The sequence below is a fragment of the Dromiciops gliroides genome, chromosome 1 (assembly GCF_019393635.1).
Source record: "Dromiciops gliroides isolate mDroGli1 chromosome 1, mDroGli1.pri, whole genome shotgun sequence".
NCBI classification, from domain to species: domain Eukaryota; kingdom Metazoa; phylum Chordata; class Mammalia; order Microbiotheria; family Microbiotheriidae; genus Dromiciops; species Dromiciops gliroides.
Window position 1 is genome coordinate 282,007,574 of NC_057861.1, and position 17,194 is coordinate 282,024,767.

At 43.3% G+C, this 17,194-nt stretch overlaps 1 protein-coding gene across 9 annotated transcripts in view; it reads right to left on the bottom strand.

Annotated features, from left to right (window-relative positions):
* NCOA2 (nuclear receptor coactivator 2) overlaps positions 1-17,194 on the bottom strand; it is a 361,979-nt gene that overhangs the window by 305,502 nt on the left and 39,283 nt on the right. For 3 of the 9 annotated variants that reach the window (XM_043988540.1, XM_043988603.1, XM_043988529.1), the window contains exon 1: positions 4,828-5,113. The exons of 1 other annotated variant lie outside the window; for it this stretch is intronic. The gene's annotated coding sequence lies outside the window, so the exon portion shown is untranslated. Of the gene's footprint in view, positions 1-3,084; positions 3,381-4,216; positions 4,321-4,827; positions 5,115-17,194 lie in introns of those variants that run through there. 5 more of the 9 variants (XM_043988578.1, XM_043988552.1, XM_043988587.1 and 2 more) reach the window with 3 other exon arrangements.

Below are 17,194 nucleotides of genomic sequence, written 5' to 3' on the forward strand. Positions count from 1 at the left end.
ATTAGGACTAGAACCCTGTAAAATATTTCCTATCTCTACATTTTCTAAATTTTAGGATGCACGATAAAAACATTTATAAGAAGGCTTCACAGATTAATTCACTTTAGTAGGTATTCAAAAGTAATGTAATAAATAGGACTTGATATTGCACGTAACAGCAAAAAATAAACCCTTTTAGAGGTCTTTAAAAATAACAAACCAACAAAAGTCAATTTCTGCTCTTCTTTGGGAAACTTTGAAGGAGAAAGGCATTTTCTATCATTCAGGAAAGGTAAAGTGGGCAAAGCAGTGAAATCAGCTTGAGATTACATTAGAAGGTATGAAAAAAAGGGAAGATTTTGTCCTGCTTTTCCTGAAATGGCTTCCATAATTGACATGTAAATACAGTCTTATCATTACACCACTAGGGGAAAAGATCCTAGTTATAATCTTAGTATATCTGTAGGTTTATGTTATAAAAATATTACATGTGGTTATTTTACATTTAAAACGGACACATCAAACTAGTTATTTTCAGTCCTGAAACAACATTCAAAAATCCGCTAAATTTTCTAAATTCATAAAGCATACAATGAAGATAGAAATTGACATACAAAGCAAAAAAACTAACAAACCTAACACTGAAAGGGAAAAAGTAGCCATTGTTCAAAAGCCATTTGCAGCTCTCAGCATCTGGTGTTTAAAATTTCTACCATTTCAAAATATATGAAGTTCTAAATATGAAAAAGGGGCGATTTCACTAAGACCTTAGGTTTTTAAAAAATCTTTTAGTAGACTACCAGCTTTAAACAAGTCTTTTCTCCCAGAAACTAAGGAATGCTTAAAAGGAATGCTGTTGAACCCCATATATAATGACAATTTAAAAAAATTCAAGCTGTCAAATTACTAAGCTACTGAATTCTTAAATATGGGGTGTGTAGTAAAAATACCCCTGAAACTCCTTAAAAGTTTACTGCGGATAGTAGACAGCTATAAATAATACTAGTTGAAACCAACAAATATTATCCCCTTTATCCACACTTAACCATTTGCCCATAGCACCATTTGACAATTTACCTTTACTTTTCAGTAGATGCTACTCAATGCAATGCAAAAGTAGTATTTCCTGAAAAAGCACTCAGAAAAAAAAAAAAAAAACTAAATGCATAATTTGTGAGCTATCTTGACATCTTAAGTCAAAGAACTCCTGTTTAAGACTCAAACTCCCTGGAGAAAAAAAAGGTTCAGATCCTGTCTGAGAGCACACAATGGAATCACAGCTGACGATGCACATCTTTTCTGGATGTCTCCATATGTTCAAGAGTTCCTCCCCCCCTCCAACTAGGCATTAAGGGACTTGCCACTATCTGCTACCCGGAATATGAGAACATTTTCAAAGATTGTTGTTAAGAATCAAGCCCAAATAGTGTGTTACTCTTGAGCATACCTCCCCGCCCCCAGGAGGGCACACATAAGTGACCATCTGTAACTAAATTAACTGTTGGGAAGGTAAGGAAGTGTTGATAAATTTGAAGCAATAATATAATTGCTCTCTACCATCCTAAGCACTTGGCAAGTAAAAGTATAAACCTGGGAGAGAAAATAAACTCTTATATCAACAAAATGTAAGGTAACAAACTGCAACAAAATACATCTAACCTTTTCCACATAAATGTAAAAAATGCACTAGGTTATTTATTCAACATTTGCAACTGGAGCAATAAAATGGATACTTTAATAGAATTTAGCAAGTATTTTTACCTTTAGATTTGCTTCAATTCTTTCATATTAAAGTTTGTGGGAAAGGTAACTAAAATTCTGATAAAGTTCATGAAGATAAACCTTCTTAAAATTTTCTTCAATTAAATTTAAAATTATCTAATCACAAAAGGAATGGATTCATTCTTGATCTAATTCTATTCAACCTCTGAACTCCTGAAATTTGGGATTAAAAGTCTTCACAAACTCTAGTTGGGAATAAGAACACAGCTTCAATCAATGTGTCAGTAACCTCACCAACAAAGAACAAGAGCACAAGAGACCAAGCATTGCAGCAGCTGCTGTCTTTTTAAAAAGACTGTTATTCCTGCAGGGTAACCTGTGTTCTGCAGAGAGAATAAGACCCACTATTCTTTCCCTCCCTTAAAAAGTCACTAAGTCATTTATGCGACAAACAACTTCACCATGAAAGATGTCTCTCACCCTGTTTAAGCTAGGGAAGCACCCACTCGATCTACATTTTAACAGTGTTTAAGGATAATGCTATTTTAAATGATTTATTTTTAAGAATCTTTAGTGTGGGAGTAATTTGGCAAACTACATTTTACTCAGAACTCCCCCTACACACAAATATTCTTTGACCAGCTTTGCTCCTTAAATACCAAAGCTTTATGTTTCACACAGCGATGCTTTGGTTTCTAACTACATTCTGTTTACCCAAGAAGGAGCCAAATAAAATGCATACCATAAACCACAACCTTCTATTTTTTCTGCTTCATCCCCACACACCCAACGTTCAGGCAAATTTCGGAAATTGACAGCTTAATTAAACAAGGAACGAGGAAAGATTCACGAGACGTACTAATACTTTTCGCTTTGCATTTCTAAAATAATCTTTACCTAAGACTATATCCAAGTGCTTTTACGATATCAAGATATCCTTTCAATGATCACACGCTGGCCAGCTAAAACATATAAGGCAGAGGTGATAAACAGAACCCTTGAGGATCCTCACTGCAAATAAAAGAGGTCCCAAACCCCATACTTCCTAAAGAGCATCCCTACAACATGCCATTCTAGACATTATCCTTCAGAAACTGATGCTACATCCCAAACCACTGAAGATTTCACCCTACGTAAGGCATTCATGCCTTTAACCAAGAGCAGCACGCTGAGCACCGCACACGCAAACACCTCTTCCCAAGACAAGGGGGCTCTATTGCTAAAGCCTCGAAACACAAGAGCGAGAGTAGAGTCCTAGGCATGGAGAGGAGCGAGAAGGCTCTAGCTGGCGTCTCCATGGCTCCCCGCCCCAAGGCAACTCCTCTTTAACTGGCTCCGAAGAAGCCCCGCCCCTTCCCACTCCCACTCCCACGATTGGCTTACCAGAACCCGGTCGGTCAGACTCCCCTCCTCCGACTGGCCCGCTGCCCCATCAGTCAGACGCAACGCGATCCGGGTCGATGGGAGGGGAAGGCAGCGAGGGAGGTGGAGTGGGATTGAGATTGAAGGAGGAAGGTGGGGAGGTTGGTTAGTCCGTTCGTCAGTTGGTCTGTCAGGTCTGAGTCTCCGGAATGGCAAAGTTTCCCCGCTGGTGGGGCTGTGCGCTGGGGAAGGCAGTCACAGCTCAGCCTCCGGGCCTCGGAGGAAAGAGCCACATACAGTACTGCTGGCGGCTCCGATCCCCGCATCCCACAGGCCCCGGAAACCGGAGGGGCGGGGGAAAGAGGGCGGGGCCATCAACCCAGTGACCGGCCCCGCCCCCGGCCCGCGGAGAGGCGCCTCCGGGACTGGGGGGGAGGGGGAGAGGGAGGAGGGATGGCCGAGGGGCGGGAGCACCAGGCCCGGCGGCTCAAGCCCCTCCCCAGCCCCGACCTAGGGAGAGAGCCGAGCCCCCGGCGCTGGGCGGGGTGTGGGTGAGGGCCCCTCCCCGCTTCCCGCCTGGGGCCCGGAGGCCAGTCACTCCAGGGGCGGGGAGAAGGGAGGGAAGCAGGGGACCAGGGGGAGGGGGGCGCTGGCGAGCCAACCCGGAACCTTCTTCGGCCGCCGCCGCCGCCCCCGGCCCCGGCCCCGGCGCGCCCGCAGCCGACCCATCAGCCCCGACCCAGAAAGTTAAGTGTGGGGCACGAGCAGTGCTCGGATGTGAGCACGAAGCATCTGCCTCCCGCCGCCGCCGCCCCGGCCTCCCTCTTTCCTTTCCCGCAGCCTGCGTACATCGGGAGAGCTCCCCCGCCCAGCCCAATCCGCTCCCCCTTCCCTCCTCCCCGGCCTCCCGGGGATCCAGCTTCCCCTCCTCCCCCGCCGGCCCCACGGTCTCCCCCCACCCTGGGGTGCAACTTCCCCATGTAACCTTGCCTCACCTTCCCTCCGCTCCGCCCGAGGGCAGAGTCTCCCGGCCTCGCTCCCCAGCCCGACCCGCGGCTTCCCCTTCAGACCTCCCCGTGCACTTCTCTCGGGTCCTCGCCGGCGCCCCGACGGCTACCCCCACCCGCCTCGCCGGCCCCTTCCACGATCTCACCTCCCTCATCCCCCGGGGCTCCGGTCTCTTCCAGATCCCTCTGCCCACCGACTACGGCGTGCGGTTGTGCCCGGCGCCTCCTCCCGGGCGTGAGCCTCCTTCCCTCCTCCTCCACCTCCTCCTCCACCTCCTCCTCCTCCTCCTCTCCCGGGGCTGCGGCTTCCCCCTCAAAGCCCCGCCGCCGCCCCCTCCCCCGGGCTGGGGCCGCTCCCCCCGCCTTTCACTCTGGGACTCGCTGTCCCAGTTCACAGGAGGGAGGTGCGCGTGTGTGTGCATATGTGGGAGTGCATATGTGTGTGTGCGTGCGCGCGCGCGCGTGTGTGTGTGTGTGTGTGTGTGCAAGGGGGTGGGGAGGAGAACCTTCCTTTCTCTACCAGGAACTCCCCCCTCCCCGGTCTCCAACCAAAAACAAAAACTCCCCAACTCCGCGGCGCCCCGGGATGCAGCAGCTCCACGGGGGCCGCACACACGACACCCGCCCTGACCAGGCGAGCAGGGGAGGGGAGAGCAGGGGACGGCGGGCGGCTCTCCCCCGGGCTCCCCGGCCGCCGCCGCTGGGGGGTGGGGATGGTGCACCTCCCCCTCCCCCCGCGCCAGGAAGGTGCATTTACCGGGCAATCGGTGGATCGGTCAGTCAGTCAGGTGTCGGCTGCCGACGGCGCTGACCTTCTCGGCTGAAGCTGGAGCGGAGGCTGTGGCCGCCATGTTCCCGTGTTAATAACTGCTGCCTGGTTGTTTATTTCAATGGAGATCCTCCCCCCGACTCCCCTCCTCCTCCTCCTCTCCTCACTTACAGAGAGAGGGAGACAGAGCGAGCGAGCGAGCCGAGGAGGGGGCACCGTGAGGCCGCCAGCCCCTCCCTCCTCCTCTTCCCTCCTCCTCCTCCTTCTCCTCCTCCTCCTCCCCACTACAGGCGCAGGAGCAGCAGCCAAGTCCTGTCACTGGGGGAAGGACGAGAGGAGGAAACTTCCCTCCCCCTCCCCTCCCTCCTCCCGCTGCTCTGCAACATCGCCCCTGCAAGGGGGCAAAGGTGGCAGAAGGGGCACCTGGGATCGCCAAGCCTGGGGAGGGGGGCGAGGAGAGGGTCGAGGCGTCCGGGTCAGCCAAAGTCTTCCAAGCGGGGGGTGGGGGCCGCAAAAGCAGCGCAGGGATTGTGGGGGAGGGAGGAGGAGAAAGGGGGGAGGGGGCGCAAATCGGGGCAGAGGAAGGGTGTCCGATCCTATGGGCGATTGGAAGTGTAAAGAGAGTAAACAGATGATTCCGCGGCCAGGCAAAGGGCAGTGCCAAAAAATAGAAAAGAAAGGGTGATCTGAGGAAGGGCCTGTACGGCGGAGGGGAGACAATGGACAACTTGGGGCTGCCGTCTAGTTGGGGAGTTGCTACAACCCTAGGAGAAAACGTTAGGTTTGGCGATTTAGAAGAAGGGCGGCCGCACCACTTGTGTGCCAAGCGTCGGCCTCCATTCCTCTGGCAGAACCTTACGGTGCCCCCCCAAGATCCTCCCCTCTTCTGTACATCCCTGTGCTGTCACTACCCTTTCCCCACCTCATCATCCCCTCCACAAGACACAAGAGTCCTTCCTATTGCACGTGTATTTTAACTAAAAAAGCTGGGAAAGGAAGCAGAGGAGAGGCCAGCTTTAGTGGAAGTTCATCCCACCAGATTAGGGTAAAACAAAAACAAAACAAAAACTGCATTTAACCACTAAGAAACCGAACATTGTTAGAAGAACCCGAGGGTTTTTTATATGGAAATCCTACTTCATAACAGTAACAAGGGAAGGTAAAGAAACAAAAAGATAGAAACTGAAAATAGCTAAGTAGAGAGAGGTAAAGGAAGCACACAAGGGGCAATGAGTACTCTTAGTTTTCATGTGCTGTGAAAGGGCAGGTACCCTCTACTTTAAATCTTAGTTACCAAAATGGTCATGACTGGCTGGGGAGGGGGAGGAGGTGACTTAGGTGGAGCAGAGTGGAACACTTGAGGTATGTTTTCATTTTGTTTTAATTTTCCATCCTTAATGTGAAGAAATGTGGGGCACTTTACTAGAAGCTCAGTTTGGTGGGAACTAGTGTGGGATTCTCCCGGACAAGCTCTATAAGATTTCTCTGAGGAAAAGATGAATTTCTTTTTGGAGCAGGGGTTCTTAACCAGGGGTACATGAAGTTGGATGTCCAAAAAAAAAATCTATTTTCTGTAACATTTAACAGAAATTTAACATTTCCTTCGATTATTAAACCAAGTGACAGAACATTCTGAAGAGTCTGTAGGCTAGCCAGATTGCCAGAGGGGGACATGACACACAAAAAAAGCTTAAATACCCCAGCCTTCCCACATAGAGCCTACCTACTTCCAGCAGTCCTAGTCCTGAGGTAATCCTACATTCTCCAGTGCCTCATTGTGGCCTAGAGGTGATCCCAGCTTCTCAAAGTCTGTGCCAGAAGAATGTAAGCTCTGGCAGGTCCTACCATCCTGGAAAGGCTTTGGTAACAGATGGAGTCTGTTTTCAGAGGACCAGCCTAAGTACCAGTAGGCTGGCCACCTGGTGATTTTTTTTTTCAATTCATGGCAACCCATGAAACAAGCGTAGTGGTGACCCTGGGTCCTGACATTCTGCTGTGCTTTTAACTCCCTTCTTGTTACCATTAGCCAAGGGTGATTGTATCCTTACATTATTTAAGAAAACATCCAATTTACATGTTCTGGGGGCATTTAAGTGACTTTTTAAAATCTTGAATAATCCCATGATTAGATATGTACTCCCCAAAATTCATGCATGCCCAAATACTTAGGGCACCATTTTTTTTGTAGTAGAAAAACTGGAAACACAGCAGGTCCCCATTCGTTGGTGAATGGCTGGACAAATTGTGGTATATGAATGTAATGAAATACTATTGTATCGTAAGACAAATAAGAGGAGGAATTCAGAGAAATGTTGGAAGCCATAAGACGCGGTTTAGTGTGAAGAAAGCAGAACCAGAAGAATGTGAACCATTTATGGCAGTCATATAAATTAAAAGCATTAAAAGGCAGCTAAAATAATGAAATTATTAACTGATTCCAGGGGTAATATGAGACACAACTCTCTCTACATGCAGAGATAGGGGCTATGGATGGTGGATGTCCAGTACACTGACAAATAGACGACTGCTGCTCTTCTCTAGCTTCAAGGGAAGATACTATGGAGGAAAAGCTATAGGGAAATAACTGGGTTTTTTTAAAGCCTCAAAAGGCATCAATCCTTTATTTTTATTTTTTTAAGTAGTAGCAATGTGGTCTGGTGAATGTCAGGGGAAGCGGGTTTTGTGCCTAATTCAGGCATTGACTTGCTTTATAATCCTGAGAAGTCATATCACTCCTCTGTACTTTAGTTTCTTCATGTGTAAAATAGTAATACTGACTGGCAAAGACCTGTCTGATGTGAATGTTTAAACCCAAAGCAGGATAACAGTTACCACTGGTAGTACACAACAGTCTAGGAGAGAGAACTCTGGCTCTAAGGTCAGAGGAGTGAGGTTCCCTAGCACATCTTCAGCTAGAGGACTACCTATGTGACCTAGGGCAAGTTATTTAACTTCCCAGGGCCTTACTTTCTTCATCTATGAAATGAGGAGTTTGGTCCAGATCTGTGACCCTAAAAGAAAATAACACTAAAAGACTTCAAATCTGATCAGTGAAGCGGCTAAACATTACTTCAGAGGACAAATAGTGAAAGCATGTCCCCTGAGAGGTGGTACACAAGGACAGGTACACAAGAAGGAAAAATGTGAGAACTGGACAGTGTTTGGATTTGTTTTGCTTAGCTTATTTATTTGTTATACAGAAGGGTTCTGTTAGGGTACAGAAGTGTTGGGAAGTGACAGCAGTAATTAAAAGAGCATCCTTGAAAATGCTATTCAAGCTATGGAAGAAAAGAACTAAAAACATTAATCCCTTGTATGATGAGAATTAATTGTTGTTCCCGTACAACTCTTCATGACCCCATGGACCACACTCTTCATGGGGTTTTCTTGTCAGAGATACTGGAGGGGTTTGCCATTTCCTTCTCCAATAGATTAAGGCAAACAGAGGTCACACAGCTAGTAAGTGAGACCAGATCTGAACTTAGCTTCTCCTGACTCCAGGTACAATGTTCTATCCATTGAGCTACCTAGCTGCCTCCTATGAAAATCCTGAAGCACAGGGAAATAGAGAAATGTTTGGGCTATACCTTATTCTTCTTTATGTTTTTTCCCCTCCTGCATAATTCTTACCATTTGAGTGTCCTCTCCAATGTTAAACCTATTTTAGTCTTCCTCTTTAATCCTTTTCCTGTCCATTAGTCCCTACCACTTGTAGGATAACCTCCCACCCACCGCCACACACAAAACCGACCCTAAAATACAAGAAAGGTTCACAAGCCTACAGGAATTTTACAAACCCTAGCCACAATTATCAATATCACCTATGAAGAATTGCATCAGTGCTCAATAAGAAGTAAAGAAATAAGGAAAACCAAAATTCTTCAGGAGAGAATATGATAAGGTGAGTAGGGAATACAGCTAGGTCCAGCATGTATAAAAATTCGTACAGTTGAATTATGTGTTGATCAACTGTGATAGACTCGATTCTTCTCAGCAATACAATGGTACAAAATAGTTCCAAAGGACTCATGATGGAAAAGGTTGTACAGATCCAGAAAAAAAAGAACTGTGGAATATGGATGCAGATTGAACCATACTATTTCTTTTGTTTTTGGTGCTGTAGTTTTTCTTTTTTAAGGTTTTTCCTTTTTGCTCTGATTCTTCTTTCACAGCATGACTAATGCAGAAATGTGTTCGATGTGATTGTACATATATAACCTATATCAGATTGCTTGTTGTCTTGGAAAGGGGGGAAGAAGGGGAGGGAGAGAAAAAGGTTTGAAACTAGAAATCTTATGAAAACAAATGTTGAAAGCTATCTCTACATGTAACTGGAAAATAATAAAATACTTTTATAATTTAAAAAATCATACAGTTGCAAGTTGTAATTATATAAACTATGGAAACTGGTTCCAACCCACTGGAAATAGGTAGTATGAATTCAAATAATGAATGCAACCACCTCACAAGATTCATTATTGACATTAACTGGGACCTAGCTGTGTGTGAAGAATGCAAGAACACTCCCCTAGAAGTAATCAAATAATTAACAGAATGGTACCCAAAAGAGTGCTACAGTTCTGAATCAGAAGCCCTGGGTTTGAGTTCTGGCAGGGCAATCTTTTCCTACGAGACCCTAGGCACACAGCTTAACCTTGAACCTTCAATCTCTTAGTCAAATGATAATACAGGTACAACCTATCTTACAAGATTGTTGAGAGGGAAGTGCTATGTAAAATGGCATCTATTATTACCTTTGGTGATGTCAGTAGAAAAGAAAAGAAAGAGCTGTAGGGCTGGGAATACTGAGAAGATGTACAGCACAAAAAGGAAATGATCCCTCCTCTAGACTTCACCATCATGCCCCAAGAACCTCCTCAACCGTCACTTCAAACCTGGGACTGAAACTTCATCAGTACTCTATAATTCCCCCCTCCCCTCTCTTTCTGACTGGAGAGGGTAGAGAACACTCCTCCCAATGCCTCCCTTTAAAAAAGGAGACCACGACAATCATCTTTTCCTTTCCCAGCTGGCTACACTTTTCTGGACTTCTTCCTTCTGCTTTCTATGGAGTGCCTCCCCCTGTTTCCCTGCTTGCATTTTTTACCTTGTCTTTCCCCATTCTATTGTAAACTCCTTGAGAGCAAGGACTGTCCCTTGCCTTTCTTTGAACCCCCATTGTTTAGCACTGCATGGCACACAGTAGGCAATTAATACTTACTGGCTGGCTGACTGACAAACCATAAAGGGGAAGGAAATTCTTGCAATTAATGAGAAACAGAAAAGTGAGTGACTGAAACAAGGGTATAAAGAGATGGATCAAGGGTACAAAAAGACAAACTAGTAGAGGAGAAACATATTGACAGGCAGTAATGAAACATAATTGAGTCAATGAAATGACCTAGAAGATTATACATACACAAACTAGCAGGAAGAAAATTGCATATTCTGAGTAGCATTGTTCAAGAAATCCTAGTCTTATTCCTATCTTCTCATCCCTGTCTTGTTGTAATGAAAGGGGAAGAGAATATTAAAATAGAAATAATAAATATTCTCCACTGTGGCTATGTCTGCTATGACACAAAACAACAGTTTTTTCATTCAAAAAATTCTGTTATGTAAGTTTGGTTTGTTGTTGTTGTTGTTGTTGTTTTGTTGTTTGCAGGGCAATGAGGGTTAAGTGACTTGCCCAGGGTCACACAGCTAGTAAATTTCAAGTGTCTGAGACCAGATTAGAGCTCAGCTCCTCCTGAATCCAGGGCTGGTGCTCTATCCACTGCGCCACCTAGCTGCCCCCTAAGTTTTTTTTAAAAGTCAAAGCAGTTTGACATCTTTTAAGAAAATAACAATAACATGGTGATTTAATTTTTCACTTCTCTACTAGTCATTCCCTAACTATGTCTAATTCTCTCTTTTTTTCAAAGACCCTTGATTAGCCCTTCAGCCTCCACTTTTTTTATAGATTATTCCAAAATCTATACTTTCAGCTCTGACCTCTAGTTATAGTTCCATATTTCAGATGGTTATTTTTTTGGATGTACTTCAATTACCTGAAATTCAGTAGTGCTAAAAGAATGCTACTCTTTAAAACGTGATTGTCTCTCCTGACTGCTCTATTTTTTTAAAAAGGAAATAATCTGGCATAGTAGAATGTTGGACTTTGAGTCAGTCACTGAGATTTAAATTTCACCTCTGACACTTACTAGATGTATGACCATGGGCAAATTCCGTAACTTCTCTGACCCCTATAAAGGGGACCATAATATTTGTAGTATCTCTCTCTTAGGATTGTTGTGAGGACAAAAGAGAACTCTTTATAAAGTTCTGTGTAGATGGCAAGGGCAGCTAGATGGCTCAGTGGGATAGAGTTCCAGGCCTGGAGTCAGGAAGACTGCTCTTCCTGAGTTCAGATCCAGCCTCAAATACTATCTGTGTGACCCTGGGTAAATCATTTAACTCTGCCTCAGTTTCCTCATCTATAAAATGAGCTGGAGAAAGAAATGGCAAACTATTCCAGTTTCTTTGCCAAGAAAACCCCAAATGGGGTCATGAAGAGTTGGACATGACTGAACAACAACAACGCAAATGGCATCTTTTATTATTATCCAAGTCTCCAAATTCCTGCGTTATTTCCTACTCTGCCCTTTTTTTATGCCTTTACTCTGCCCTGTTCTCCAGTTAGTCATTAATTCCTGTATAACCTCTATTAGTGTCCCTGCCTCTCCATTTTCAAAGCCACCAACCTAGTTCAGGCCCTTACCCCTTCACACTGACAGTTCAGTAGCCTCTACTGATCTCCATGTTTTCATTTTTTCCTGGCTAGTCCATCCTGCCCAACCCTGCCAAATTAATCTTCCTAGAGCTTCATTTTCTTTCTTTTTCTTTTTTTTTTTGCAGGGCAATGAGGGTTAAGTGACTTGCCCAGGGTCACACAGCTAGCCAAGTGTCAAGTGTCTGAGGCTGGATTTGAACTCAGGTCCTCCTGAATCCAAGGCCAGTGCTTTATTCACTGTGCCACCTAGCTGCCCTGAGCTTCATTTTCATCTTGTTTCCTTCACTACTCCACAGAACAGCTTAGAATCACTCTGTTGCCTACAAGACAGTCTAAACAGCCTGGTCAAGGCTCTTGGCAGACTAGATCCAACCTACTTTTCCAGCATCGCCTTTCACTGCTTTACTCCATCCCCAAACTCCTTGCCCTTTTGCTTGTGGTGCCCAGCCCACCTAGAATGCCATTCTAACTAACCTGTCCTTTCCATGAATAAATTTCTATTCAAATCTATTAATTTTTCTAGATACAGCTTAAATACATAAAGTTTTTCCTGACCCCACTAATCTAACATGGTCTCCCTTCTACAAAATATTTTAATAGTTTGTGAGTTCAGTAATATAATGGAAGCTGAATGGATCTATAGGGGATATTCCAAGGAGCATAAGCCCAGAGCTCACCCAGAGATTTCTGGGGACTCTAAAGACACAAGTGACTCATCACTTGGGCTTTTGGGGGATGACTAACTTCCTGGCTACTTCTGGCCATGTGGTAGCCCAGTGTTGAAAGGACTTGGCATTTTAGAATGACATGGAAAACATGCAGTTCCTTAGTCCTCCCCCAGCCCAGTGACAGCAGCAAAGGACAAAGGGCTACATTTCCTAAAATGGGGAAATTTTTATCTTGGACCTCTGGGCTTGGATTCTTCCACATAGTAAATAGTGCACTCTATTGACCTAAGGGTAAGGCTATAGGCTGGGCTCCCCCGCCACCAGCTCCACATAGGGCTGTGGACTCAACTAAGAAAGTCTGCACCTGGACCCCAGCTATCCTTTTCTTCTGCATATTTCCTCTCCTAAGCAAGTTACCTAGTGAATCTAAATGGTCTGGGGATCCTATTGAGTAGAACAGCCCTGGAGTCCCGAGGCTGCAATACCTGATGACAGGCAAGCTTCGACTTTGCAGAGTGTGGCCACTGACAAGTATTCTAGACTTTTTTTTTTTTTAACCAGAAGGAAAGTATTAGGAATGGTTTGGACAAAGCCAAGCCTGGGTGAAATGTATCCTGGCTAATTGGCAGTATTGCAAAACTATGTTCTGATAAGGTTTAAATATTAGCCTCAGCTGCTTGTAAATTAAGTTAATGACTTCTGTTATGATCATTCTATTAATGTATATTGTGTTTGTTTTTATGCTTAACTTTCCTTTTTCTGGTAAGTAAAAATAAAGTACCTGCCCAAATGCTTGATTGATGTTGTACATTGAGTACCTTTGTTACTTTCTCCTTTTAAGTACCCTAGATGTGAGCCATAATTTAATTTACCATATTAGTATTGTTCCTGGACACTGGCAAAGGAGTTTCATTAATGAGCCAATGAATGTGAGAATGGAGAAGCCTGACCTCTAATGGGAGGGCCCTCAGAGGTCATCTAAGTTCAAGGCTTCTTAAATTTTTTCCACTGACAATCCTTTTTCACCCGAGAAATTTATAGGCGACCCAGGGTATATAGGCATTTAAAATAGGTATAAATAACTTTTTACTGTTGCAAAATTTTTCACGACCCCCACATTCAATTACAGAACCCCATACAGGGTCACAACCCACAGTTTAAGAAGCTAGGCTCTAGTCGACCCCTTCATTTTACAAATAAGGAAACCGTTGCCCAAAAGAGATTAATGGCTTGCCAAAGGTCACATAAATAGAATCCTAGGAAGGATTTGAACCAGAGTCCTCCGACTCCAAATCCAGCCGTTATTTTCAATGTGCCAGTTAACCACAATTCATCATATATTATGATATCTCTTCAATTTTCTTGTTCAGTCATTTTTCCATTGTATTTGACTCTGTGACCCCATTTGGGGTTTTCTTGGCAAAGACATTGGAGTGGTTTCTCATTTCCTTCTCCAGCTCATTTTACAGAAGAGGAAACTGAGGCAAACAGGGTTAAGTGACTTGCCCAGGGTCACACAGGTAGTGAGTGTCTCAGGCCCGAGGTCTTCCTGACTCCAGGCCTGGTACTCTATCCACTGCACCTCCTAGCTGCCCTCTATTGTCTCGAGCTATTGCCTAAAACTTTAATTAAAAAGAAAGAAAAACTTATTTAAATCTTGTTTATAACTTTTCTCCAAGTTAGATTGTAAACTAACTGAGGGTAAGCTCAAGTCTTATGCTTCCTTGTATCCTCACCAGCACATGATATAGGACTAGCCACAGGAAAAAAAAATATCAAAATTCCATGGATATAAATGTAAAAGGTTTTGCTTTCTTTCATTAAGGAAAAAAAATAACCCTCCCTTTCTTGACCTTTTTATCCCTTTTGCATTACAAAATATTCAATATTTATATTTCATAAAGTATTCATTAAAAAGGTGTACTGATTGTCTAATGACAAGTCTAGTATGAAAAACATCAGTCTACAAGTATGTATTGTGTTTACTTAGACCAGGCATTATGCTGGAGGCTGGGAATTTAAAAGGAAAAACAGCTCCTGTTCTCAAGGAACTTACATTCTATTCAGGGAAATCACAAGCCCAGAGATGAATAAACACAAAATCTGTACAAGGTAGATTCAAGGCTTTTGGGGGTGGGAGAGAGACCATTAGGCCCTATATGGGATGCAGCACTTAAATTTAGCTTTGGAGGAATCTAGGGATTCTAGGAGAAAGCAGTAAGAGTCTAAAACATCACAGGCATGGGGCACAGCCTATGGAAAAGCACAGAATCAGGAGTCGGAATATTGTGTTAGAAGAACAAAAAGTAGGTCAGTTTGCTGGACCATTGAGTGAATAAAGAGGAATAATATCTGGAAAGGTAGGCTGAAGTCAGATTATTTGTTGTTCAGTTTTTGGGCCAAGTCTGACTCTTCATGACCCCTTTTGGAGTTTTCTTGGCAAAATACTAGATTGGTTTGCCATTTCCTTTTCCAGCTCATTTTACAGAGGAGGAAACTGAGGCAAACAGTTAAGTGACTTTCCCAGGGTCTCACAGCTAATAAGAGTCTGAGGTCAAATTTGAACTCAGGTCTTGCTGACTCCAGGTCTGCCCCTCTATCCACTGCACCCCTTAGCTGCTCTGCCTCAGTTTATGAAGGACTTTAAATGCCAAAGGAGGAATTAGTGCTTTAATTTAGGCAACAAGAGATACTGGAACTCTACTAGTAGGAGTATGATTTGTGCTTTAGGAACATCACTGGCAGCTGGCTATGTGGAAGATAGATTGGACAGAGGAGAGACTTAAAACAGAGAAACCAATCAGGAGGTCATTATAGTAATCCAGGTAAGGACAGGGAGTCTCATCACCAGGTTGGCTCAAAGATAGTGTATCTTTCAGCTGCAGCAGTTCTCAAGGATGATCTACTAAATTACAGCGAGATGTAAGTAACATCACTAAAAAAAATCCAGACCAGTGAAATTAGAGCTCCTTGAATAAGTGATGTTTTAAATTACAAAAATCACATCTCATTAATAACAACTCAAATTACATAAACATCAGGCTTTACAAATGACTTTCTTCATAGCAACTTTGAAGCAGGTGGTACAAATATTATTAATCATGTTTTACTTTTTTCTTGCAGAGACATTTATTTGTATAATATTTTATTTTTAAAGACAATTTTTAACATTCTTTTTTTAAAATTTGAGTTATGAATTTTCTTTCTTCCTCCTTTCCTCTCTTTTTCTTCTCCCTACTTCCCTATTTCCTTTCTTTCCCTCACAATCCCCCCCATAAGCAAATTGATATAGGTTATACACATTCAATCATGCAAAACAGATTACCATATTCATCATGTTCTGAAAGAAGAAACAGACCCAAAGGAAAATAAAACAAAATACAGAAAGTGAAAAATAGTATGCTTCAATCTGCATTCGGACTCCATCAATTCTTTCTTTGGAGGAGGATAGAATTTTTCATCATGAGTCCTTTGGAATTGTCTTAGATCATTGTATTGCTGAGAATAGCTAAGTCATTCACAGTTGATCATTGTACAATATTGCTGTTACTATGTACAGTGTTCTTCTGGTTCTGCTCACTTCACTTTGCATCAGTTCATATAAGTCCTTCCAGGATAAACCATATTTTACAAATGAAACTGAGGCTCAGGGACTTTTCCAGGATGACAGAGCTACTACATTCCTGAACTAGAAACTTTGACATACCATGTCCCCAGTAAGTATGTGTTAATACAGCAGCAGACATGTAGTCAAATGTTATCCTTGTTCACAAAAGTAGGGAAATTCTTCTCTCACTAAGTATTAAACCACACAGCTGATCAGCGCAATGGAAAGAGCATTGGACCAAAAAACCAAGGACTTTAGTGCTTGTCCCAGCTCCACCACCAATTAACTCAGTAATCTTGGCCATATCTCCTGAGGCCCATCTCTGCAGGCCACATTTTCTTTACCTGAAAGATGAGGGAGTTGGATTAGGTGATCTACAGGGTCTCTTCCAGTAATAACATTCTATGACTGTATAATACAGAGCTAAATTCTGCTAGAAGTGGAAAAAAACACTTATACTATAATTCAAGGTTTGTGTAAAATTCCCTCCTCTCAATTGTAGCCAGGGTAAAGGAGCTGTCTTCGCAAAACAAACATACAGTCTGAATAAATATTTCTGGAGCCTTTTTTCCCCCTAATGGAAGATTTGGTTTCTGAAGATTAATACGCTCTTTGCTTTCTATGAAATTAATGTAACAGGCCTTTGTAAACGTGGACCACTTGACAAACATTTCTATTCAGTTCAGAGCACTCATACTAGCAGTATTTCCTAAGCTTTAAAATAGAAAGGACCTGTTTTTATAGAAAATGTTTACAGGGTAAGCCCACATCATACCTTGACTGGTCTGGTATTTATGAATGTCATTTTCAGCTTCTTTAATTGAATGCCTGAGCCCCCAGTGTTGTACTCCTAAGTGATTATGAAGTCTAAATTAAAACAGTGACTTAAGAGATTGCTTTGCTTTCTTTGACGTCCCTCTCAAAAACAAACCCCTCCAAAATAGAGATTTATTTAAGCATAGTCTCACACAAAATATACCAACTGTTTTTCAGGTGGGTTTTTTTTTAAATAGCTTTCTTTTTTATTTAAATTTTTTTTTTGTGGGGCAATGAGGGTTATGTAACCTGCCCAGGGTCACACAGCTAGTAAGTGCCCAGTGTCTGAGGCTGGATTTTAACTCAGGTCCTCCTGAATCCAGGGCTGGTGCTTTATCCACTGTGCCACTCAGCTGCCCTGTTTTGTTTTGTTTTACAAAATTAAGATTGTTTTAGTGAATTACTAATATTACTTCATAATGACTTTCATCCAGAACCTAAAAATATTTCATAAGCATGCTAAGGTTTTCCAAAGACTCAGACATCTAAAGG